Source organism: Sitophilus oryzae, unplaced genomic scaffold, assembly GCF_002938485.1.
Source record: "Sitophilus oryzae breed Bouriz unplaced genomic scaffold, Soryzae_2.0 scaffold_1977_pilon_pilon, whole genome shotgun sequence".
Classification (NCBI taxonomy): Eukaryota; Metazoa; Arthropoda; class Insecta; order Coleoptera; family Curculionidae; genus Sitophilus; species Sitophilus oryzae.
This window is the reverse complement of record NW_022146698.1, coordinates 678,436-705,387: the sequence shown is the minus strand read 5'-3', so window position 1 is coordinate 705,387 and position 26,952 is coordinate 678,436. Positions and strand designations below refer to the sequence as shown.

At 30.7% G+C, this 26,952-nt stretch overlaps 1 protein-coding gene across 1 annotated transcript in view; it reads right to left on the bottom strand.

Moving 5' to 3' along the window:
* Window positions 1–26,952, bottom strand: part of LOC115883718 — a 97,098-nt gene that overhangs the window by 55,643 nt on the left and 14,503 nt on the right. Inside the window, exon 2 of the mRNA XM_030902118.1 lies at window positions 15,807–15,811. The gene's annotated coding sequence lies outside the window, so the exon portion shown is untranslated. The remainder of the gene's footprint in view (window positions 1–15,806; window positions 15,812–26,952) is intronic.

Here is a 26,952-nt window from a genome sequence, read left to right as displayed (position 1 = left end):
ACCAGCCGTGGCGGCTTCACCAGCGAACGCCGAGCTCATGATCTACCAAAGTATAAAGATATGCTTTGCCATAGGTAGGATTTCAGAGGGGCCCCACGTTTTTATTTTAGTCTAATATGCCTAAAAACTATTCTGCCTAGTACTAAAATATTTCTGAACTAGAAGTTCAAAATACCTAATTGCTATTATTATTTTCTAGTTTTCAGTGCACATAAGATAAAACCGTTTAACTTAAAAGTTTTTTTACCGATTTTTCATAAAAAGAACTTGTGCAGCTGGTAAAAGCACATAAATGATATTTTATGAATATAAAATTTACAAGTACCTATACCTATTTATGTTCTAACATTTTAATATTTAACAAGGGATCATTAAATTTCCCGGTGATTTTTAAGTCGTTATATCGGATAAGTAATTATATACTGAAACAGACCTAGCCAACGGAACATTCTTCGCCCATATACCTAAGTGTAATTGCTATATTGATCAATGCCATACGTCGTTTAATTGCAGTTGTATGTTATGTAAGAAAAAATCAAATCACAGACCAAATAAAAGGTTTAGAATTGAAATATCGTATTATGAAAAATAGAAATTTTGTGACAATGCAATATGGTTTGAGTTAAACAATTTCAAACAACAATAGGAAGAGGAATATATACACTACTATTTTTTGTTACATAATTCGACAATTATGACATTTCTATTCTATAAATATATTCGCTGCAGTAATTGTTTGCACAAAGTACCCATAGTTGAACATTGAACAGGGTGGTTCAAACTAAACGTGTTGCATGGGCTAAAATGGGCAGAAATAGTTATTAGAAGCCAAAAAAAATCCTATTTCATCCCACTAAACTATCTAAAAACAGTAAAAATATGTGTAGAGGGTCTCATTTCACATAAGAATCGCCAAAAAAGGTGTCATTGTCGATATACTTCGATCGATGTGTTTTTACAGCAGTGTAATACCGATCGCGAACTGGAAGTGCACAGATTACAATTGCACAAGGGAAACAAAGGGTGTAACACCACTACACAATACACAACCAACTGTAACACTCACAGAAATAAAGATGCCTAATATTGATACTGACAATTTATAAGAAAATTGTTGAATAGGTGCTTAAAGAGAAACTAGATAAAATAAACTGAGACTTGGGTTTTACATGAGAATCCACAACTTTTCATAGTGGAAGAATTTTGTTGCGAGACTTGGCTTTTTTACATTCTATATTTTTGATGGGATGAGATATATTCTTAATATGAAGTTATATAGGCAGTTGTTATGGCTCTCGGTGTGCATGGTTATTATAGCCCCCCACCACTTCGCGTCAGGTTTTAATATCCACACCACAGGCGATAATTACCCACATTACGGCTTTAGTATACAAATATGTAGAGATGAGCAAAATTGCGATTCTCCAATCGCAATTGAAACTGCGTTTGCGATTTTAAAGGCAAACCAACTGCGATTGCGATTTTAATATTTAAATATTGTACTAGGTATACCGGGTGCGTCTCAAAAGTGGCTCACCCCATAACTTTTTTATTTTTTCAGATAAAAAAACGAGATTTGGTATGTTAGTATATGACATAAATTAGGATTGATTTGTATTCAATTGTTTTTGGTCGCTTCCTGTGTCACCGGAAATGACAAGTTTTAATTTTTAAATGGCACTCTCGGTATTTTTTTACTTTATTCGATAGAAAATGACATTCTGAATAGAATGACATATCATATGTCAACTTTTGACATTCCCGCTTAATAAAAAATTGTATTTTAAATTCAATCTATTTTTCCCACTTGGGAGGCATGTCCATAAATATTTACAGTTTTACTGAAAAAATACAAATAATAGTACCATTTAACTGAAGCCTGCAGTTCGGTGAGAAGATATTTGTTTTGGTGATCAAAAGACTTTATGAGGACACAAAGTGATGAAGAAATTCCGATATTTATGAGATTAATGCCACTAATCTTGCTAATAATCGGATTTAAGAAATTTAGAAGTGTTTTATTATATCAAAAGAAGAGTTGGCTGCTAGAGTTTGTCTGAAGAATGAAATTTATTCAATACTAGGGAGTACCCGCGACTTCGTTCGCGTCGAATTAATCATTGTAATGGTGATGATAAAGCAAAGCAAGAATTTCCATTAACATACAAACGGGATAAAATTTTCTCACATTTATGTCAGCATGAGAAAAAACAATATGGCGATATTATTATACAGGGTGAGTCTGTAGCGTTTTATTTTTCTTTTTATAAAATTCCAAATTTTAATATTGCTGGCGCCATCTATTCGCTAGATGTTAAACTTCATTCAGTACAGGTAGCGGTTCCTTTCCATAAAAACAAATTTCATTCAGTATAGACGATAGAGTTCACTTAATTGCCTTTGGTCATATGACCTGTCAATTTTGAGAGCCGTCTGATTTTCTCTGTATTTGCATACATTTTAGTGCCAAACCATAGAGTAAAGATGTAACTATGGTAATATCAGAGATTAAGAATTTATACCGTGGGAAAATTTGCGGTGAACAGGCAATTCTAAAAAGTTTTCGAAAAATATACAGAGAAATTTAAAAGAAAATGCACGATTTTCAACATCTTTTTTTTGCGAAAAAAAAAACTCATAGACGTGTTCCTGGGGTCGAAATATACAACCCCTAAAAATATTTGCACTTATTTAAGACTCACCCTGTATAACTTGGTAATATTTGAGAGGTAGTTTCACCTCGCTAGAATTTGACTTTCGAAAAATCCGTTTGCCAAAAATAAGCTTTTTACATCAAGCAGGTGGTTAATCAATTTACCCTACTTTTTGCAACACCCTGTATGATTTTTAAAAAAAATTTCAAAATATGTAAAAAAAACAAAATAAATTATGCGTGTCCAAGCGTTTTCCCGAAAGACTAACCTTTTTTTAAATAACTAATATTGTAATATTTGAGAGGCGTTTTCACCCTCTTGGGCAAAAAAAAAGATTCGAGAAACCCCTCCTTATCGAACCTCTACACCCCACAGTCAATCCGTTTGCCATCAGCTTTAAAGGTTAAGCAGTTTAAGCAGAATCGTGATTACTTAATGGTCATATTTTATGAAACATCCTGTATAAATTTTTAAAAAATCTTAAACTATGTAAAACAACAAAATAAAATATACGTGTTTAAGAGTTTTTCCGACAAACACCGGTTTTTAAATAAAAAATATTTTAATATTTGAGGGGTGGTTTTACCCCCTTAGAATTTGAGTTTCGAAAAATCCCTTCTTATCGAACCTCTACACCCTAAAGTCAATCCGTTTTCCAAAAATCAGCTTTTTACGTCAAGCGCTTTAAGCAGGATCGTGATTAATCATTGACCAGATTTTTCGAAACACCCTGTATACATTTTAAAAAGATTTTAAAATATGTAAAAAAAACAAAATAAAATATACGTGTTTAAGCGTTTTTTCGGAAACTTGGCCGTTTTTTAAATAAAAAATATTGTAATATTTGAGGGTTGGTTTCACCCCCTTGGAACTGAAATTTCGAAAAATCCTTCTTATCGAACCTCTACACCCCTAGAATCAACCTGTATGCCAAAAATTGAGCTTCTTACGTTGAGTGGTTTGAGCAGGATCGTGATTAATCAGTGAGTCACTTAAGGAGTTTTATATATTAGTATAGATTAGGTTAAAATACCAAAAACTAATTTCAATTCTGTTAAGCTGCGGGCTATTTTATTCTAAGTTTGTCAATAACGCGTTTCTATGGAAATAAACAACAATTTGCAGCTTTGTATGATTTTTTAAAAAAATTCAAAATATGTAAAAGAAGTCCAAGCGTTTTTCCCGAAAGACTAACCGTTTCTTAAATAACAAATGTTAGCAATATTATTTGAGGGGTTTTTCACCCCTCTTAAATTTGAGATTCGGGAAATCCTGCCTTATCTAACCTCTACACCCCACAGTCAAATCCGTTTGTCAAAAATCGGCTTTAAAACGCCAAGCAGTTTAAGCAGAATCGTGTAGTTACTCAATGGCCATATTTTATGAAACACCCTGTATAATTTTTAAAAAATCTTGTAAAATATGTAAAACAACAAAATAAAATATACGTGTTTAAGAGTTTTCCGAAAAACTCACCGGTTTTTATATATAAAAAATATTCTAATATTTGAGGGGGTGGTTTTACCCCTTGAAATTCGAGTTTCGAAAAATCCTTCTTATCGAACCTCCTACACCTAAGGTCAATCCGTTTTCAAATATCAGCTTTTACGTCAAGCGCTTTAAGCAGGATCGTGATTAATCAATGACCAGATTTTTCGAAACACCCTGTATACATTTTAAAAAATCTGAAAATATGTAAAAAAGAAAAAATAAATATACGTGTTTCAGCGTTTTTCGGAAACTTGACCGTTTTAAATAAAAATATTGAAATATTCCACCCTTTTTACCCCATAGGGATGAATTCTAAAAATCCTTTCTTATCTCACGTATACATCATAAAAAGGGAACCCTGTGCAAAATTTCAGCTCTCTAGGGTCATGGGTTTGGTCTGGGCGTTGATGAGTCTGGGCGTTGATGAATGAATCAGGACTTTCGGATTTATATATATATAGATGAGTCATAGAAGTGAATCAAATCATTCAAATCCTTTATCTTTACCGTTAAGGGAGAAACTGAAGACCACCCTGACAATACTAATTATTATGAGGAAGAGAAAAATAGTTTCAACCAAGCTAATGAAAGCAATGATAATGATTCATTAGGATCCTTGCCTCCCAAGTGGGAAAAATGTTGAAAATGGCTATGTTAAAAACAATAATTCTTCATCGAGGAGCCTTCGGAAAAATAGATTTGTTCGTCTAATGTTTTTAGTATCTTGTCCTGGCCAGTTAGAAAATGCTCAAATTGTATTTTTAATCATATCTCAATTTTTTCAAAAGGAACGAGGGTGGTTCATTAACATATTTGGAAAAAGCATTTTTTTTTACGAATAATTTGATACCACACACTTGGTATTTCGAGTCAAATTTTCGTTACGAACCGCAAGTTACAATTTCAAATAAATCATATGCGAAAATGTCAAAAGTTGACATATGATATGTCATTCTATTCAGAGTGACATTTTCTATCGAATAAAGTAAAAAAAATACCGGGGGTGTCATTTAAAAATCAAAAATTGTAGTCATTTTTGGTGAAACCGGAAGTGACCGAAAACAATTGAATACGTCAATCAATCCTAATTTATGTCGTATACTAACATACCAAATCTCGTTTTTTAACTAAAAAAAACAAAAAAGTTATAGGGGTGAGCCGCTTTTGAGACTCACCCGGTATAGGGTGGTGACAATTTCGATGCTCAACATTTGCATCTCAGAAGCTACGAGAGATAGGAATTCGGTTAAATGGGAGAAAAGTTGCGTAATTAAAAGTTTGACAAACACCTATGAAGAAAACCCTTGATTCGTTTCGGATTTATGTCAAAAAAAATGAAAATAATACGTTTATTTTAAATGAAAATATCTTCAGAACTATTGTATCTATTGCAACGTAAGTTGGTAGTTTTCTTCGCCCAATTAAATGCCATTTTCAGAAAATTTCTAAGCCTTCTGGATTTCGTACAACAGTCAAGTTTTTGTTTTCTTATGGCCGCTATTTTGAATTTTTATACTATTAAATAGAGCAAAAAATAATCTATACGGTGGTATCTAATTTTTATTCATTATTATGTAAATTCACTAAAAAATTAGATTTTTTAAAAATTCCCTCTAAAGACCTAATCTGTCTTGGAAATTCCATTGACACTTTACATGACAGCAAGTTAATTTTTGTTTACACTATTAAGTGACAAATCTGGACACAAAAATTTTTATTAGATAGTGTAAAGTGTCAACAATATGTTTACAAGTGAAGAAACACGAGATATGTGTGATGTTTACTTAAAAAATAATAGAAATTCCGATATAGCCTGCACAATTTATAGAACATTGTATCCTAAAAGGACCCAGCCTCATCGTACTATTTTCGCAAGGAAACTTAGCACAGTTGCTGGTAGCTTTAAAAAACAAGAGGGCAATATTGTAAAAGACTTAATGCTATTAGTATGAGAGCTCAGATTGAAATAAGTCCGGAAACTTCTAGCCGTAAAATAATTTTCGAGTGTTGTATAAGTGATTCTTATGTAGGGAACATTATCAAAAACACAAATATCAAAATTTAAACGTGTACCAAATTTACATTTTTTCACATGCTGGTGATCACAAGAGAAGATTACAATTTTGCAAATGGTTTCGGGAAAGTGTTCAAGAAAGCCCCCTTTTTTTATAGAAAAATGTTATGGATGGATGAATCTTTATTTACAAATTCTGGTACATTTAAAAGAAACAAATTGACATTATTATGCAAAAGAAAATCGTCATTTAATTAGAGAAACTAGACCACAAATACTCTGATTTGGTGATATACTGATATTCCTTGAACTTTGTTTGAAAAAGAAAAAAATTGACATTATTATGCAAAAGAAAATCGTCATTTAATTAGAGAAACTAGACCACAAATACTCTGATTTGGTGATATATTGATATCCTATGATATCAGTATATCACGATATCACGAGTATATCACGATATCACGATATGAGACAGTCAATATTTTAATACAATTCTTTGTATTGACCTGTATTCAACTCTACTATACAATTTTTGTGCGTCCAGATTTGACACTAATAGAGTAAACAAAAAATAACTTGCTGACATATAAAGTGCCAATTGGATTTCCAAGGCAGACTTGATCTTAGACGAATTTTTAAAAAACCTATTTTTTAGTGAATTTACATAATAATGAATAAAAATTAGATATCACCGTATAAACTTTTTTTTCGCTCTATTTAATAGTGTAAAAATTCAAAATGGCGGCCATAAGAAAACAAAAACTTGGCTGTTGTTGTGTGAAGTCTAGAAGGCTTAGAAATTTTCTGAAAACGGCATTTAACTGGCCGAGGTCAAAAATATAAAACTAGCAACTTACATTGCAATAGATACAATAGTTTTGAGGATATTGTCATTTAAAATAAAAGTATTATTTTTATTTTTTTGACATAAATCCGAAACTAATCAAGATACCGGGGTGTTCTTCATAGGTGTGTGTCAAACTTCTAATTACGCAAATTTTGTCCCATTTAACCGACTTCGTATTTCTCGTAGTTTCTGAGATGCCAATGTTGAGCATCGAAATTAGCGATGGGAACTATCGAATGAATTAGACTATCGAATGGTTAATGAATGAATGATTTCAACTATCGAATGGTTTTATTCGAATAAAATCATTCATTCATTTGTATACTAAAGCATATGTGACAACCTCGCCGTGCGACTAAATGGTTATCGTTGAGCCACGACTACCTATCGAATGCTTTTGATAAATGAAATTTAGTATCGTTTGATTTTTGTATGCGTCAGTGGCATTATTAGTTCTTCCAAATTTTTATAACTTAGCCGTATAAATACTGTACTATTTTTGCGTTTATTAAAATAGTTAAAATACTAAAATAGTAGTTATTTTTTAATTTTATTTATTGACGATTGTGTGCATGTGCAGGTGGTCAAAATTTTTCCGAAAATTTGTGTGGCTTTCCGTAGTCTGATCTTTCAATTATTTAATTTTATATGATATATGGTCTATTTGTTAATGGGAAATTTTGAGAAGTAGCAATTTTTAAGAGAGATGAGATGAACTTACAATTAATTTTAAAAATACGTATTTGTATTTTAGATGTTTTAATAATATGAATTAGTTGAACTTAATAATCATATTTAAGTAATGTGGTTAAGTAAATGGTTATCGAACTCAAACTATGGGGTGAGAAAATTAAAATAAAAGTTTTACACGTGCCAATTTAAAAAAAAAGTTAACGATGTTTGTATTTTGTTTATGCTAATTCTCTTACATGTAGTTTTTATGAAGAAATATTTAATTTATTTTTTAAAGTAAATGCCAGTAAAAGTAAATGTAATTTTTAAATAGTAATATAAAGCACCTAATATAAATAATTTTGATTTATAATTTTTTATTTATATTTTCCTTCCATTACCCTGCATGCTTAGAAAATTAATAAATGTTTATATTTCATGATTTTAAAATTTGTTGTTAATATAACAAATTAGTTCTGTTATTATTATTATTTATTAAACCAGTCTTTGCTTAAAAAACATTAAAAATCATTTTCCTACATCCAAAATAACAAGTATTTTTTATAGACATACTATCCCTAACTAACTAAAGCCAAACAATAATATTCTTTGCTAATATCAACTAATACCAAAATATGGCAACAGCGCCCTTCATAATGTATTTTCTGTGTAAATACTAGCACCTCAATAAAAAAAATAATGTGTCCTTATCTATATCTGACTCCGCAAAAATCAAAGATGCCGGCTTCTTTCATAGCATTGCCACCGACCGCTGTCGGGTTTCTCGAAAGAAACCTACGTCGCCGGGCGACAACTAAAAATTCAGTTAATATTTTATTATAATCGATCCTGACGAATAAATGAATTTCATAAATGAATGAATTTAATAAATGAATGGTTTTTGCTGCCGAATTACTAGAATACAATATTTCAAGGCAGATGACGGATCTATTCGATAATTTTTATTCGAATAGTTTTCAACGAATGTTTTCTTACTAACTATCGAATTATTAGAATGAATTGCAACTATCGAATGTTTCGATAGTATTCATTCGATAGTTCCCACTACTAATCGAAATTGTCACCACCCTGTATAATTGTTCTGTGTATGTCCTTATAATTTAAGATATAAAAAATAGTTAAATCAGTTATTTAGTTCTTAAGTTTTTTTTAACATCTGTAACACAAAATATAGGTATTAAAACTTTATGATATGCTGCAACTGCTGCAACTACACATACCAATCTACTGTTCTATTCTTTCTACGGTTCTCAGTTATCTAATTCTTTATCCAATTCTTAAAATATCTTAAAGAACTATATTTTTAAGGTGGCTCATCTCTATAACTTTTTTGTTTTTCCAGATAAAGAAACGAGATTTGGTACGTTAGTAGGTATATGACATAAATGAGGATTGATGGGATGTATTCAATTGATTTGTATTGAATGCTGTTTCACCGTAAATAACTTCACCTTTTGATTTCACCCTCGGTATTTTTAATACTTTATTCGATAGAAAATGACACTCTGAATAATATGACATACCATATATCAACTTTTGACGTTTACGCATATGGTTTAACTAATCTTTTTATTCAAAGGGTTTAACTGGAAATTGTAACATGTGGTTCATAACGACAATTTGACTCGAAATACCAAATATTTTTTTGTTTTCACTCTTGGCTTTAGGTCGTTGGGGTTGCAAAGATGTTTCTAGATTTTGTTCATTATTTTTTTATTTTGTGACGACGTTTGGACAGTATATGTCTTTTTCAAGCCTCTTTAAGTACATAAAAACAATCAGTTAAAATCAATAAGATAAAATTTTAATAAAATAAAATTTTATGTACTTAAAGAGGCTTGAAAAAGACATATACTGTCGAAACGCCGTCACAAAATAAAAAAATAATGAACAAAATCTAGAAACATCTTTGCAACCCCAACGACCTAAAGCCAAGAGTGAAAACAAAAAAATATATAGTATACAGGTCAAAGAAACGAAACAAAAAAAAATACCAAATATGTGGTACCAAATTATTCGTAAAAAAATCTTTTCCTAAATATGCTAATGAGCCACCCTCGTTCCATTTTAAAAAATTGAGATATGATTAAAAATACGATTTGGGCATCTTTTAATCGACCAGGACATGCAACACACGAAAAACAATAGACAATTAAATATTTTTTTTTCAAGGACGCTTGAAATTAAAAATACGATTTTTTTAAGCACAAATGTCAAAAGTTGACATATGATATGCCATTCTATACAGAGTGTCATTTTCTATCGAATAAAAAAATACCGAGGGTGCCATTTAAAAATCAAAAGTTGTAGTCATTTCCGGTGAAACAGGGACTGATCGAAACGAATTCAATACGTCAATTAATCCTAATTTATGTCATATGCTAACATACCAAATCTCTTATCAGTTAGTAATCTCTTAATCTTATCAGAAAAAAGTAAAAAAGTTACAGGGGCGAACCGCTCTTGACATTGGAAACACCCGGTATATTATGATCTTGGCCCTATAAAATAATACCTCTTTATAAATAAATAAAATCAGAGAAGAAATTCAGTTGCAGTTATTATATATATTATAAATTATAATAAACAAAAGATGTTATCGTAGGGATTATAATAAAAAAGAAGAATATGAAATTATTGGGCAAACCTACAGTAAGATTAGCCATAGAAACGTGGCTAGGTTAGGCTAATCTTACTGTAGGTTTGCCCAATAATTTCAATCTTTTTTTTTATATTATTATATATACAGGGTGTTTCAAAACAAATGCGAAAAACTTCAGGGGGTGATTCCTTGTTCAAAATAAAGGGTAGTTTGCTTTATAAACGTTGGGTCAAAAGTCAACCATTAGGGAGATATCGCGGTACAAAGATGGCGGAAAAATAATGTTTTTATAGCACATGCAAAAAAAAAATAATTTTGATAGTTTGGTTTATTTAGAAACTTTTTTATCTCTTGTGTTTTTTTGATAAAACTCACCGATTTGCTATTAAAAAATAAAATGTAAAGCATTACATGTCAGGACAAAAAACATTTTTAGATAAAGAATCTAGTGGGCAGTTGTAATTTTTTTAGGAAATAATCTAGTCGGCCGCTGTCACTTTTTAGGATGTTTCTATTATTGTTTTATTTGACATTACCCTACTGCAATACACGTTATTATCTAGATTATTATTATTACATCATTTATTATCACTAGATTCTTAATCTAAAAATATTTTTAGTCCTGACATGTAATGCTTTACATTTTATTTTTTTAATTTCAAATCGGTGAGTTTTATAAAAAATACAAGAGATATAAAAAGTTTCTAAACTAAGTCCAGTTATCCACCATTTTTTCGCATGTATTTGATAAGATTTTTTTCTTTAAATTTCGTTAACAAGAATGATAGGGGTAGTTTATTTCAACCCCTTCCACTCATTTTAAAAAGTGGAAAAATTACCAGAAAGTGTGTTTTTCATAACAGTAATGCTTCCATAAAATTTCATTAGTCTATCTCTCTTTTCGTTTTCAAGATAAAAAATAAGAACATTATTTTTCCGCCATCTTTGTACCGCGATATCTCCCTAATGGTTGACTTTTGACCCAACGTTTATGAAGCAAACTACCCTTTATTTTGAACAAGGAATCACCCCCTGAAGTTTTTCGCATTTGTTTTGAAACACCCGGTATACTGTAAAATTATATTTTAGGAAAATTTAGACACGAAAGTATTGCACAGGGTGTTTTAAAGTTAAGGTTAAAAAACAATTCCTCGATTAATCCTGTATAATATGTCAAATACTAAAGTTTATAAAAAACTGAGTTTAGGAATTAAAGTCGGTATAATTATATAAAGCTTGTTAAAAAAATCATGAAAATAGGGCTAAAAATAACAAAAATATAACACTTTAAATTTGACCGAAAATTTCTCCGTTGCTTTTTTTGCATCTGAGTGTAGAGTGTAGATATGTAGTATGTACGAAGAGTATGTATGACAGTAATAGAATAAATAGATTTTTTAATCTGTAGAATTGATTGACATGATAATTTATAGTTTAAGTTAAAAGTGGATCGCTTTGGATAGTATCTCCTGGAGCATAATCATATAATTGTTGGTATTTAATAATGATATTTAATCATAGGTTTAACTTGTTAGAACATTTTTAGTTTAAATTTTAATCAAGTACATGTCTTTTTCCAAGAATGATCATAACAAATAAAAATAAATATTCTAGTCTGGTAATATGTATTATACCTGTATTTTATTAATTAAAAGTGTCCTTCATATAACAATAAACATATACATATGTAATCTACATTCAAAGAAGAAGTAATTGTAAGATTTTTACAATTAATCACTTATATTTATTTTCATTATTTTTCTGTTCAGCACAGACGTAATTTTATATTTATTTTTCTAGGTTGAAAGATACTTTAGCATCAAGGTCTTAAGTAGCAGAATTAGTCACAGGTGCATGTATGTATTAAGCCTCATACTCACCATGCGCTGATTCATCGATGTGTTGCATCCATAGACTTAAAATAAAATATAGACTACACTATTTACATCTCAACGCGGACAAACAACCTTTTTTGTACACATGTTTACTTCTGGGTACAGTCGACCGAGCCTTCCTCATCCAGCCTATGTTGTCACGTCTTTAATATTATCAATGTTTTTTTTCTTGTTATACACATATATTGAGATATTAATACTACAGTTTAATAAAGTAGGTTTTAATATTCCAGAGATGTATTAAATAGTCCTTATACTACTAAATTATAAGTCGGATACTGTTTAAAAAGGATAAGTTCTTTACAATATGACAACACCGATTAGAGGCGAGGGAGCCTATTCATTCATTTATTACCTTGTAGTACGTGTCGCACGTGTGCGGTAAAGCTTTGTTGCCGCTATCTCCCCGGCTGTATTAACGCATTTTCTTAGCTTGTAGTGCTTAAGTGTTTATTTTATTGACTTTTTCTGTTCAAGAACTATAAAATATGGTTCGCCAGTGCCAAATTTGCAAGAAATTTGACTTAAATAATCCATTTAAGTCTTGAAACGACTTTTGACCGGTAGGCAACTCTCAATTTACCCATTGGGAGTCAGTGGCGTTGTTGTAGAAAGGCGCTTATTTAGATAATATTTTAGTAAAATGTAAAATCTGAATTTTTTCTCTTACATTACATTATTTACTTACTTACATTGTAACAAAATCATAATTATAACCCTGTTAATAATTAATAATGTTTTTATTAAAAATATATTCCGGTTTATTCTAAAATTATCTTCAGAATCTAAAATAACATACAAGAATTTTAAAATGATATTACATTAGAAACATTATTTTTATATACCAGGTCGTCTCAAAGTGGCTCAACCCTATAACTTTTTTATTTTTTTCAGATAAAAAAAACAAGATTTGTATTAGTAAGGTATATGACATAAACCAGATTTATTGACGTATTCAATTGTTTTTTGGTCTCTTCCTGTTTCACCGAAATGATTACATCTTTTGATTTTTAAAGGCACCCTCTGTATATTGCTACTTTATTCGATAAAAAATGACTTGAACTGACTGAATAGAATGACATATTATATGTCAACTTTTGACATTGTCGCTTAAAAACAAATCGTATTTTAAATTTCAATCCAGGGTGCCATGGTGTTGTTAAAAACACTAAGTTTTAATCAAAGAGCCTTGGAAAAATAGTTTTGATCGTCTAATGGGTTTCGTGTCTTGTCTAAGCCGGTTAAAAGATGTATACAATACAAATCGTATTTTTAATCATACATATGTCAATTTTTTCAAATGGAACAAGGGTGACTCATTAGCATATTTGGAAAAAGCATTTTTTTATGAATATATTGATACCACACACTTGGTATTTCGAGTCAAATTGTCGTTATGAACCGCGTGTTATAATTACAATTAAACCATATGCGAAAATGTCAAAAGTTGACATATAATATGTCATTCTATTCAGAGTGTCATTTTCTATCGAATAAAGTAGAAATATACCGAGGGTGCCGTTTAAAAATGTTATAATTAAAAGTTATAGTCATTTCCGATGAAACAGGAAGTGACCAAAAACAATTGAATGCCTCAATCAATCCTAATTTATGTCATATACTAAAATGCTAAATCTTGTTTTTTTATTTGAAAATATAAAAAAATTATGGGGATGAGCCACTTTTGGGACGCACACGGTATAATAAAACAGTACCGAGTTAAATAAATGTAGTTTTCATTTTGTCCACTTCCTATCACCTTCGTTGCTTTAATGGAACAGATTTATGTTTTCTCTAATTTACATAATAAGACATCACTTAACCAGAAAAAAAAATACAACAATCATATTTTATTTTCTCTCCCTGTCGGCGATTCTATTATATCTGTGGAATAGATCCTGTTTTGATTAATATTAGGGGTTGTAAATGTTTGACTAAAATTAATAATTTATTATTAATTTCAAAAATTACGTAATTTCGATTATACAATTTCTTCTAGAATGTGTATTTTACTATTTTTATCCTTTTTGGACTCTAAGACGTTTTTTCTAAACTTTTATTTAAAAAACCTGTCCTAAATCTTAATAAAATATAAAAAAGTTTAAATACGATATATTTTAATTTAATTATAGCTTCATTAAAATAAAAAAATTACCCGGCTATGATACGGAGAGTTCAGGTGTACTTGAGAAACGAAAGTTTGTGTTGTGTTTCTCGGCAGAGTCGTCAGGGAACGACCGTTACGACAGAGACAACCTATCTATCGCTCGTGTCGCACTCGTTATAACCTAAAACAATAACACAACAATAACAAGACAGTGTCTGACCGCATGTTCCAGCTATTTATGAATGAGATGCTCAGTCTATATTTTATTTTAAGTCTATGGTTGCATCCATGTACGCATAGTGAGTATAAAGGGGTTCGTCGATTCGATGCGTCGCGGCATCCCTCGATACGATTCGTTAGTTCTTTAAAAAAAAATTAAGCGTTTTGCCCAAAATTTTGGTTTTCCCAAAAACCGACATTCCGCTGAACTGCAGGACAACACAGCGCATCGACAAGTAGTAATTTCCTTTTTCACCGGAAATGAGGGAAATGCATGTTTTTAAATAATGGTTTTAAAAAATAGTTAATATAATTACAAATTGAACAAAAAAAATCGTTGATATCGGTTAAGAAATGCCTCTAATATAAAATAAATAAATATTGTTAATTTAAATGGCCGGGCAAACGCTCTATACCGCGCCTTGCCGCTGTGACGTCACCCGCCGTTCTTCTGGTTGAGTGGAGCCAGACGCGTGTTTATTTTACACAGTTTGCTTTTAAACGCTGTTGAATCCGAGTCAAAATTTTAGTTATTTGTGTTAATTAATACATAATTAGTAGTGATATTTATAAATAGTAATGGATGAGCGAAAACAGAAAAAAATGGTCCAAGGCCAAAAGACAAACGTTAAATTATCCTCTATTTTTACGATTTATTGTTGTGAAGATCATTTTGATGTAAGTTCATATATTTATGTATATTGTCTTACATAGGTATATGAAATTTGAATGTATGTACTGGGTTATTCATTATATTTTGACACCCACATACAGCCTTAACTGCAAGTTTTAGAAGAAAACATTAAATAAAAGAGTTGCATGGTTTTTCATATACTCTCTTTTAAAATTAATTCTAGTTATACAGGGTGTCTCAAAAAAGGTGGTCCAGAAAATTGTAGGTATTTTTCGCTTTACAACTGTCAATATTTCGTAAACATTTGAAGATAGGTATAGGACATTATACATGAAATATATCTAGAATATCTAGAAATTTCCGAAGAATCCAAAAATATATAGGGTGTCTCACTTAAAAAAGTAACTTAATTTTGGCGTTTGCTTATGGGACACCTTATATAATATTTTCATTACTGATAAACAATTTATTTCCTATAATTTCGTAAAAAAAACAATCTTTAAAAATAACAAGGGAAAGGGGGTGTCAATATATAAAAAAATTCTTTTTCACGCTATGCTCTGGAGTTATTTTTCCACGTACTAAACAAATATTTTTGTCTCTTTTCACTTCTACATAACCTACAGCATTATCTCCATACGTCTCCCTACCTGATCTGAAAAATAAGTTTATAACATTAATATTTATAACTATATAAAAGTTCGTAACAGTAGGTACCTACTTATACTTAAATATGCCTCAGTACTACAAAGAATAAATGTTACATACCTCTCTGTTTTTTTCCTCGTAATTCAGCACCAATAAATTGGGAATTTGTATTTATAAAAGCAGCCAACATAAAAGCATCGACTTTTGGCAAGTTATCTGATTGTGCTTTTACAAACCCGGAATCTGCCATTACTTAAAAAATTCTCAGAACACACAACACATACAAATAATAACTGCACAAAAAAGCATAAAAAGCTCCTTCAATCAACGCTAAAAGCAACAAAAATGTCTTAGTACGCCACGTAAATACGTACATAAACGGAACACGTCTGGCTGCTGCTGGCCATCGCGCGTCGACGAGAACGGCGGGTGACGTCAGACCAATAGAATATCGTTTCAATTCGCGAGGCGTCGTTTGCGTTATCCATAGTATTTATGGCCCGTTTTATAAAATTGTGGTACTGCTTTCAAGAAAAAAGGTTTTTTTTGCATTTACACATATTTATTCTAATAAATTGAACAGTTTCTGGCGAAAAATAAAATATATGCATCTTCCTCATTACTACAACTTTTGATTTTTAAATGGCATGCTCTGTATTTTTTTTACTTTATTCGATAGAAAACACCGCTCTGAACAGAATGGCATATCATATACAGGGTGACAATTTGAAAACGAACAGTATTTAATATTGCCTCTACCGATGATAGTATGAAAATTTGGCGAAACACGTTAATTTACAAATCAAGGGGGACAATTTTTGAGGCATTTGTTGTCGTGTTACTTTCAATCCCTTGACCCCCAGGGCACCTACCCCTAAAATTTTAAATGCAACCCCTATTTCTTTTGCCATTTTTGTGTTTCTTATAGAATTCTATAAATATAAAAATACAAATATAATACAAATAAAGCATTAAAGAAATGAACAATATTTGTCGTATAAATTTTTTTATTTTTCAGTATTGTATATTAATCAGTATTGCTCTCTTTAAAATGTTTTGCAAAACTCGGGAAAACATCGGGGAAACAATTTGAATTTTATATGGTACCCTCGGTATTTTTTTACTTTATTCGATAGAAAATGACACTAGAATTTCATTGACTGACATCTTATACGTCAAATTTTCTGACATTTTTGCTTAAAAATGTATGTGTAAATTTTAAATTTCAATCTAGAGTGCCATGGCTGTATTTATAGCGACATTTTGATTCAAATTACTAAGCATGTGGTACCAAATCATTCATAAGGAAAGGCTCTATCCAAATAAGCCAATGAGCCACCATCCAAAAATTGAGTTATGATTAAATATGGGATTTGAACATATTTTAACCGGCCAGGAAAACTTACGAAATACACTAGGTTGTATCAAATCTATTTTTCCAATGCTTCTATATTAAAAATTGGTGGTTTTAATACAACCATGACACTATAGATTGAAATTTAAAATGTTGTTTTTAAGCGAAAATGTCAAAAGTTGACATATATGATATGTCATTCTATTCAGAATGTAATTTTCTATCAAGTTAAGAGTTAAGTAATAAAATTGGCGCCGGGAGACACGTATAGCCGCCCATACTAAAATATGTTAATAAATAGTTGGTAGGCAGTTCTTTTAGTTTCAAAGTAAACGAATTTTTCCAATTTTGGTTCGCGGTTATTTCCCCTATCCGCCACCTGGGGTCGCGTCCGATGGGAGTTTGGAGTTCTCCACACGGATTTTCTCAAAAACGGACTACGGAAATACGGAATATCTCAAAAACTGCGACTTTGACTGATTTTTACAGATGTTATTACAAATTTTGTTGCAAATATTATTCCTAATCTTAAATTGAAACTTGAATTTTTTAAAATTTTAAACCCCTCACATACCCCCTTACCAACCCACACGGATTTTCTCAAAAACGGACTACGGAAATACGGAATATCTCAAAAACTGCGACTTTGACTGATTTTTACAGATGTTATTACAAATTTTGTTGCAAATATTATTCCTAATCTTAAATTGAAACTTGAATTTTTTAAAATTTTAAACCCCTCACATACCCCCTTACCAACCCCCCACCCCCACCAAAAACTAAAGGCCAGATTCTCGGGTGCCACCGAGGGTGCCACAGTATTTTTGTGCCAAATTTGGTTAAAATTGGTTTAGCGGTTTTTGAGTTATCGTGTTACAGACGGATAGACGGACAAACAGACACCATATGACCCAAATAACTCATTTTGAGTGAAATTAAAAAAAAACATACCTGTTGGTACCAAACCACTTACAAATCAAAAGTTGTAATTTTCGGTGGAACAGGAAGTGACCGACACTAATGGATTACGTCAATCAATCCTGATTTATGTCATATACTAACATACCAAATCTCGTTATTTTTATCTGAAAAAATAAAAAAAATATAGGGGGTAAAGCAACTTTTGAAAAACACCCGGTATATGCATTAAGAGGTAGGATATCCTTTATAACAAAACTCTATAGTACAATGAAAAGGCGTAACATCGTCATGGTCACTACGATCAATTTTGAATTTAAATCATAACTTATGTTTTATAACATTAATTATATTATAGCAATTTTTAATAGTTTACTATAGGTTCATTGAAACAGGGGCTGCTAGTTACCAATAATGGCGCTGCAATAACAAAAGAACAGAATTGAAAGCTTATAATAGCTGTGATAATAGGTTATAATGTAGAGGATAATAACTATTTGGAATGTAAATCGGAGAGAAGTTTTATAGGGTAAGTCTTAAATAAATACAAATATTTTCAGAGCTGGTAGATCTCGATAAAGGAAACATATCTTCCCTTTACCGTTTTTCAAATGAGCCCAAAATAGCTGAGCTATTTTACTTTGAAAATTAAAAGAAAAATGATTTTGTGCTTGAATTTTTTGAACTACTGGAGTTTTTCTGGGTTTTCATTCCTCTAAATTTAATCTGCTGCTTATGTTGACACACTATGAAGATATTCTATTTTTCAATTAAAAAAAAATAAATAAAATACAATTTTTTTCTTAAAAAATTCAGAATTTTCAACATTTTTTTCGCGAAAAAAAATTCGTGTTCCTGGGATCGAAATACGGGGTGTCCCAATATTCCGTGGACGTAGAATTACGACGTATTTTTGCGATCAAAGTAAGTTCAATGGAAACAATTTACCTCTATACAAAAGTGCTTCGTTTGTCCGTTAGAGGGCATCAAATTTTAAAAAAATAAACACATTTTTTCACACATTTTAAAAACCGTTATTCCGATTTGAATGGGATTTTGGGTGTGTATGTTTTGTGCTTTAACATTTGCCTTTTACAAAATCAAGAGAAATCAGGGAAAGGGTGAAAACTATCCCTACCCCTATATAAATATTAGTATAAATATTTTCCAGTCAACCGACGACCGATTTTTTAGTCGACCATACCAACAGGTCTGGTAGGCTATTAAGATCGGCAAAAAAAGTTTTTTTTGCACTCAAAGTGAGTTATTTGGGCCATAAATAACCTAAATACAAAATATTTTCACGGTGTCTGTCTGTAACACGATAACTCAAAAACCGCTAAACCGATTTTAACAAAATTTGGCACAAAAATACTGTGGCACCCGAGAATCTGGCCATTAGTTTTCGGTGGGGGTGGGGGGTTGGTAAGGGGGTATGGGAAGGGGTTAAAAATTTTAAAAAATCGTAACTCCAAAATTACAGTAGCTGGCGAATCGCGGTTTTCAACTTAAGATTAGGAATAATATTTGCAACAAAATTTGTAATAACATCAAAATCAGTCAAAGTCGCAGCTTTTGAGATAATTGAAACTAAAAGAACTGCCTACCAACTTTTTATTAACATATTTTAGTATGGGCGGCTATACGTGCCTCCCGTCGCCAATTTTTTTTTCGTAAAATGGTTCTTCTAATATTTACTGCATTTTTAGTTTCTAGAAAAAAAATCAAGCTATGGACGGGCATACAATTTATTATGGTTTAATAATGTAGTAGGCAAAAATATGGAATTTTATGTTAGTATAACAAATTATATTTGACAATTAGCTTCATAAATAATAGCTTAAAAATATAATAAATTTTAGATTAATTAAGGTTTGGGTTTATTTTTGATTGATGCTCTCTAACGGACAAACGAAGCACTTTTGTATAAATGTAAATTGTGTGCAATTAATTTATTTTGATTAAAAAAATACGTAGTTCTTATATGCCCACGGACTATTGGAACTACCTGTATATTTTGTAGGTCTGCTGTGGAAAAATAAATTTTCCAAAAAAAGATTCCAAAAAGAAAATCTGTCGTCGGTGGGAGATGGAAAATATTTACACTAAAATTTATGTAGGGGTAGGGGTAGTTTTCATCCTTCCTGTAAATTTTCTTGATTTTTGTGAAAGTCAAATGTTAAAGCACTTAGCAAAACATAGACACCCAAATTCTTATTCAAATGGGAATAACGGTTCTTAAAATATCTGAAAAAATGTGTTTATTTTTTTAAAGTTTGATGCCCTCTAACGGATAAACGAAGTACTTTGGTATAGAGGTAAATTGTCTCCAATGAACTTATTTTGATTCCAAAAATACGTTGTAACTCTATATCCATGGAATATTGGGACACCCTGTATGCCACCCTTAAAATTTTCTGAACTTATACAGGGTGGTCCGAACTGTATTCCGGAAACTTCGGCAGCATATTCTGCAGATAAAAATATGTCAAAAAGTTCGTATAAATGTATGTCCTAAAATGCTTAGTTTTGGAGATACAGGGTGTAGAAGTTTCATTTTTATTTCGATTTTTTCCAAATAATTTAAACGTCAATATTTCGTTGAACATTGGTGTCTGGGAGTTTTTTGACATGAGAAATTTGATTTTGATGTCAATTTGACTCCTACTTATTGAGGGCCTACCTACCTATTTTTTTTTAACTGGTTTGAAGAGTAATAACTTTTCGCCCGTACCTGTATAAAAGTATTGAGTAAAAAATGTACATTTACGACGTTTTTTACGTAAAAAAGTCTCTTGGTAAAAATGGCTATGAGTAATGGTTCTCGAAATATTTGGAATCTCAATTATCAATACATGTCAACCTTGACATAAATTAAACATGTTGACTAAATAGTTATTAGACTGAAATCATAAATTTGAAATGATTTTGTGTCAAAAGTCAACAGAAACTGTATTATCATCATCTTTTCGAAGAAAAATGTATGATTAATTTAAAAAAAATAAAAAATTTAAAAATTTATCATTTCAGTCAAATCACTATCTACTCAACATGTTTATTTTTTGTCAATAATGACATGTATAGCCTATTTCCATTTAAAATATCTTGAGAACGGTTGCTCGTAGCGATTTTTACCAAGAGACATTTTTTGCGTAAAAAATCACGAAAATGTATATTTTTCCTCTCAATAGTTATATACAGGTACGAACGAAAAGTTATTACTCTTCAAAACAGTAAAAACACATGTTTTCATTTTTATTTCACTTTTTTCTAAATAATTTCTGAAGTAACGTCAATATTTGGATGAAAATTGGTGTCTGGGAGTTTTTTGACATGAGAAATTTGATTTTGATGTCAATATGACTCCTACTAGTAGAGGGCACCACCTACATGTGTTTTAACTGTTTTGAAGCGTAATAACTTTTTGTCCGTACCTGCATAAAACTACCGGGCGAAAAATTCTACATCTCTGTGACTTTTTACGTAAAAAACATATCTTAGTAAAAATCGCTACGAGCAACCGTTCTTAAGATATTTATAATGGAAATAGTCAATACATGTCATTATTGACGAAAAATAAACACGTTGAGTAGATTTGAATCTGAGTTATTTCACTGAAATAATAAATTTGGGAAATTTTTATTTTTTTTAAATTAATCATAAATTTTTCTGCAAAAAATGATGATAAAACAGTTTCTGTTGCACTTTCGGCACAAAAATATTTCAAATTTATGATTTCAGTCTAATAACTATTTAGTCGACATGTTTAACTAATGTATTGATAGTTTCGATTCCAAATATCTCGAAAACGATTACTCGTAGCGATTTTTACCAAGAGACCTTTTTTATGTAGAAAACGTCGTGGATGTATATTTTTTTACTCAGTAGTTTTATACAGGTACGGACAAAAAGTTATTACTCTTCAAACCGGTTAAAAAATACGTAGCGGGCGCCCTAGTATGGCACTAGTAAGAGCCATATTGACATCAAAATCAAATTTCTCATGTCAAAAAACTCCCAGACACCAATTTTCAAATGTTTTCAATGTCAAAAAACTCCCAGACACCAAATATTGACTTTACTATTAAATTATTTGGAAAAAATCGAAATAAAAATGAAACTTCTGCACCCTGTATCTCCGAAACTAAGCACTTTGGGGCATACATTTATACGAACTTTTTTACTTATTTTTATCTGCAGAATATGCTGCCGAAGTTTCCGGAATACAGTTCGAACCACCCTGTATACGAAATAATACTAACCTATAATTTAGAACAAATATAATTTTCGTAGTATTAAGAAGGAAGAATTAAGAATCAATATTCATATTTCAAGTAAAATCAAAATTGAACAACGCATTATTTGGTCGCATTTCAATAGAAAGCATAAATACATATTTTCAAACCTTTGTTTTATAAATGTTAACTAAATGTTACCCTTGATACAATTCAGGTTATTATTCATAGTAATTTAAGCGACTCCAATTAATTTTATTATCCGAATATGACGAAACAACCTGAACCAAATCTTAACATTAATAATTGTTAGTAACAAATTTACTTATAACAATACCTAGATTTAGAGAGAAAAAGTATTTTGATATATTGGAAAACGCGTTATATCTTAGATTATCGTTACATAAAGTGTCAGTAGACTAGAAAGGTTGCGTATTAACTAGGCCATTGTCATTAACTAGTTATGCAATCCTTCTTTTAACCCTATCATGGTGTGGAAATGAGGGGGGAGAAGTAGAGCGTCATCAGCAATGATGGGCGGTGGGTAAACAAAAACCAACAACCAACAACGGGTAGGTAAATAAAATTTGGGTAATTGAAAAAATGAAGACTTTAACCCCCTGTAGCTATATACGAAACAAAGTGGAATCGGAGCTAAAAGTGGCTCACCCCTAAACTTTTTTATTTTTTCAGTTAAAAAACGAGATTTGGTATGTTAGTTTATGACATAAATTAGGATTGATTGACGGTATTCAATTGTTTTCGGTCACTTCCTGTTTCACCGAAAATGACTACAACTTTTAATTTTTAAATAGCACCCGGTATTTTTTTACTTTGTTTGATAGAAAATAACACTCTGAATAGAATGACATATCATTTGTCAACTTTTCTCATTTTCGTATATGGTTTATTTGAAATTATAACATGTGGTTCATAACTGAAAATTTGACTCGAAATATCAAGTGTGTGGTATCAAATTATTCGTAATAAAATGCTTTTTTCAAATAGGCTAATGAGCTACCCTCGTTCCATTTGAAAAAATTGAGATATGATTAAAAATAAGATTTGGGCATCTTTTAACCGGCCAGAACAAGCCACTAAAAACATTAGAGGATCAAATCTATTTTTCCAAGGCTCCTTGATTAAAAATTAGTGTTTTTACATAGTCATGGCACTCTAGATTGAAAGTTAAATACGATTTCTTATTAAGCGACAATGTTAAAAGTTGACATATTATATGTCATCGTATTCAGAATGTCATTTTCTATCGAATAAAGTAAAAAAATACTGATGGTGCCATTTAAAAATTATAATTTGTATAATTAAAAACAATAAATACGAATAAAAAAACGATTTGGTATGTTAGTATATGACATAAATTAGGATTGATTGACGTATTCAATTATTTTGGGTCACTTCCTGTTTCACCGGAAATAACTTCAACTTTTGATTTTTAAATGGCACCCTCGGTATTTTTTTTATTTTTTTTACTTTATTCGATAGAAAATAACACTCTGAATCGAATGACATATTACATGTCAATTTTTGACATATTTGCTCCAAAACAAATTGTATTTTAAATTTCAATCTAGAGTGCCATGGCTGTGTTAAAAATACTGATTTTTAGTTAAGGAGCCTTGGAAAAATAAATTTGGTCGTCTAATGTTTTTAGTGTCTTGTCCTGGCCGGTTAAAAAATGCCAAAATCGTATTTTTAATCATATCTAAATGTTTTCAAAAGAAGCAAGGGTGGGTCATTAGCTTATTTGGAAAAAGCATTTTTTTACAAATAATTTGATACCACACACTTGGTATTTCGAGTCAAATTGTCGTTATGAACCGAAAGTTACAATTTCAAATAATCCATATGCGAAAATGTCATTCTATTCAGAGTGTCATTATCTATCGAATAAAGTAAAAAAATTCCGAGGGTGCCATTTAAAAATCAAAAGTTGTAGTCATTTCCGGTGAAACCGGAAGTGACCGAAAACAATTGAATATGTCAATCAATCCCAATTTATGCCATATACTAACATACCAAATCTCGTTGTTATATCTGAAAAAATAAAAAAGTTATAGGGGTGAGCCACTTTTGAGACGCACCCGGTATAAATCAAAAACATATCAATATAAAAATAATAAAATTAAAAACATATATACCTAAAATAATAAAATTAAAAACATATAAATCAAAAACAATTGAATACATCAATCAATCCTAATTTATGTCATAATACACTAACATACCAAATCTCTTTTTTTAAATGAAAAAAATAAATAGTTATAGGGGTGAGTCAAGTTAGGCTTTATGTGACAAATTTGTGTACAAGGCTTTATGCGACAGAAACATTTTTTTAAGTCAGCTTTGGAAAAAACATTTTCTCCTCAAAAAGTATGAGCAGTGGCGTTTTTTTTACAAGAGACAACAAATGGTAGTAAATACTAGAAGGGTCATTTTAGGGAAAAAAATCGGTCTTCGGTGGAATTGGTAAATATTTCTGTTAAAATATATGTGAGGGTGAGGATATTTTTAAACCATCCCGTACTTTCATCTTGATTTTTGTGAAAGTCTCATTAGCAAAATGTAGGCACCCCAAATCTCATTCAAATCGGGATAACGGTTCTTCAAAAAACTTAAAAATGTGTTGATAGTTTCTGTTCGATAGTTCTCATTACTAAACTGTATTCAAATTCAAAATGCACCAGTATAAACAAATGCACAGTGCGTGATCAGCACGTGTCAGGCGAGAGCCAGCGGCGAAATCTACCCTGATTGGCCGGCCGGCCATAGAGCCGTTGGGGTAGGCGGTTGAAATTTTTTACAGGGTCGGCTTGCATAGTGCGTTAAGGAATACTGTTTGATAAAATAAAAATGCTTTTTAAATTTATTTCCAACCAAGCGAGTAAAATCAGAACGGTCAACTATTTCAATAATAATTGTTGATCACTTTGTACAAGTTACAAGTTACAAATAGAGAAAATAATATTTATGTTTGCATAAAATATTTTTACAATTAGTACACACGTCCCTACTACAAAAAGTCAAAAGTTATATATTTTATATAAAATTATTATTTTGTAAATGTTAATAAAATTATAAATTTTGTAAATCTAATGTTAATAAATGTTATGTTTAAAAATATTTATTTTTTATTTGACTAGTTTTTCAAAAAAAAAATGTCGTTATACTTTAAAACGGATAATACAGCAGGCTACGAAAGCAAGTTAAATCTAAGTGATTTTTTGTCAACTAAAATGTATTAAATTATGTTATAATGCAATTGGTCTTTTAAATGATGTAAAAACGTTTGCATCATTGCATTTTTTGCAAATAGTATTATAGAAACAGATACCTATTTATACAGATATTCAGATATTGCTGTCAATAATGGAAATAAAAAAAATCAGTAGTATCAAATAAAAAGATAATTATTTTAAAGGACAAATTAAGCCCTTTTAAAAAACACCAAATTTGTTAAAATCGGTCGTGCCAAAGAGTAATGTAATGTTTTAATATTCCCGCCCCCTTCCCACCACTTTATTTCTCTAATTATATGCAGTTTGATAATAATTAAAGGTAATTATTGAGAAAACTGGAAATCGCGTCCGATTTTCACCAAAATTGGTATACACCCTATTTTGAGGTCGTAGATTACGAATCTGAACATTTTTCCTGACAGTCTCTTACCGTTTTTCAGAAAAACGGAAAATAGTTTCAACATAGAATTTTACTTAATTTCTCATATTTTTAAGGTTTTCTAGCACATATTTCGTTAGGTATTCACTAAACAATGAGGTTTTTGCTATTTTCTGTTACTTTTTTAACCAATTCTATGCATAATAGAGGAAAATTTGCTAAAATAAATTTGTAAACAATCTGAAAATGTTGGGTTATGTGTTTCTGGCATTTAGAGCAACGTTGCCAATGCTGAACGTAAATTTAGCGTGTTTTTTTCGCTCATTCTGGGATTACGAAAGGCGGTCGCCTGAGGAACGGCTCCTTCCTATAACTACTATTTTACCAACGAGATCTGACTATTTATAACCACGAAGTGGCACGAAAGAGTTTTGTTTGCATTGGTTACAACTTCTATGCGGAGGGTGTTAATCTTTTTTAGTTATATTATATAAAAAAATTAACCCCCTCCGCACAGAAGTTGAAACCAATGCAATCAAAACTCTTTCATGCAACTTCGTGCTTATAAATAGTATTTATATAACTTCTTTGCGAAGGGGTTAATCTTTTTTTAATATAATATAACATAAAAATATCAACCCCCTAAGCATATAAGTTGAAAGCAATGTAATTAAAACTCTTCCGCGTAACTTTGTGGATATAGGTATATTTAACTATTGTTAAATCTCATAATAGGTAATTTATTTAAAATCCCTAATCACCCGAAAAAATTCAAATATTTGTCTCTCTCATTACATAGGAGAGAGAAAGAAAAATATATGAAATGTCAAACTTCCATCTGGTCTCAGTTTTCTTTGTTATTTTGTTAAGAAAATTGTTTTTCAGTAAAATTTTGGACATTTTTCAATCCTCAATCAAGTGTGGTTTTTAGATAAACTATGATATAATAAAAATATAGTGAAATTATTACTTTATAGGGCTGAAATAAAGAAAAATTCAATGTTG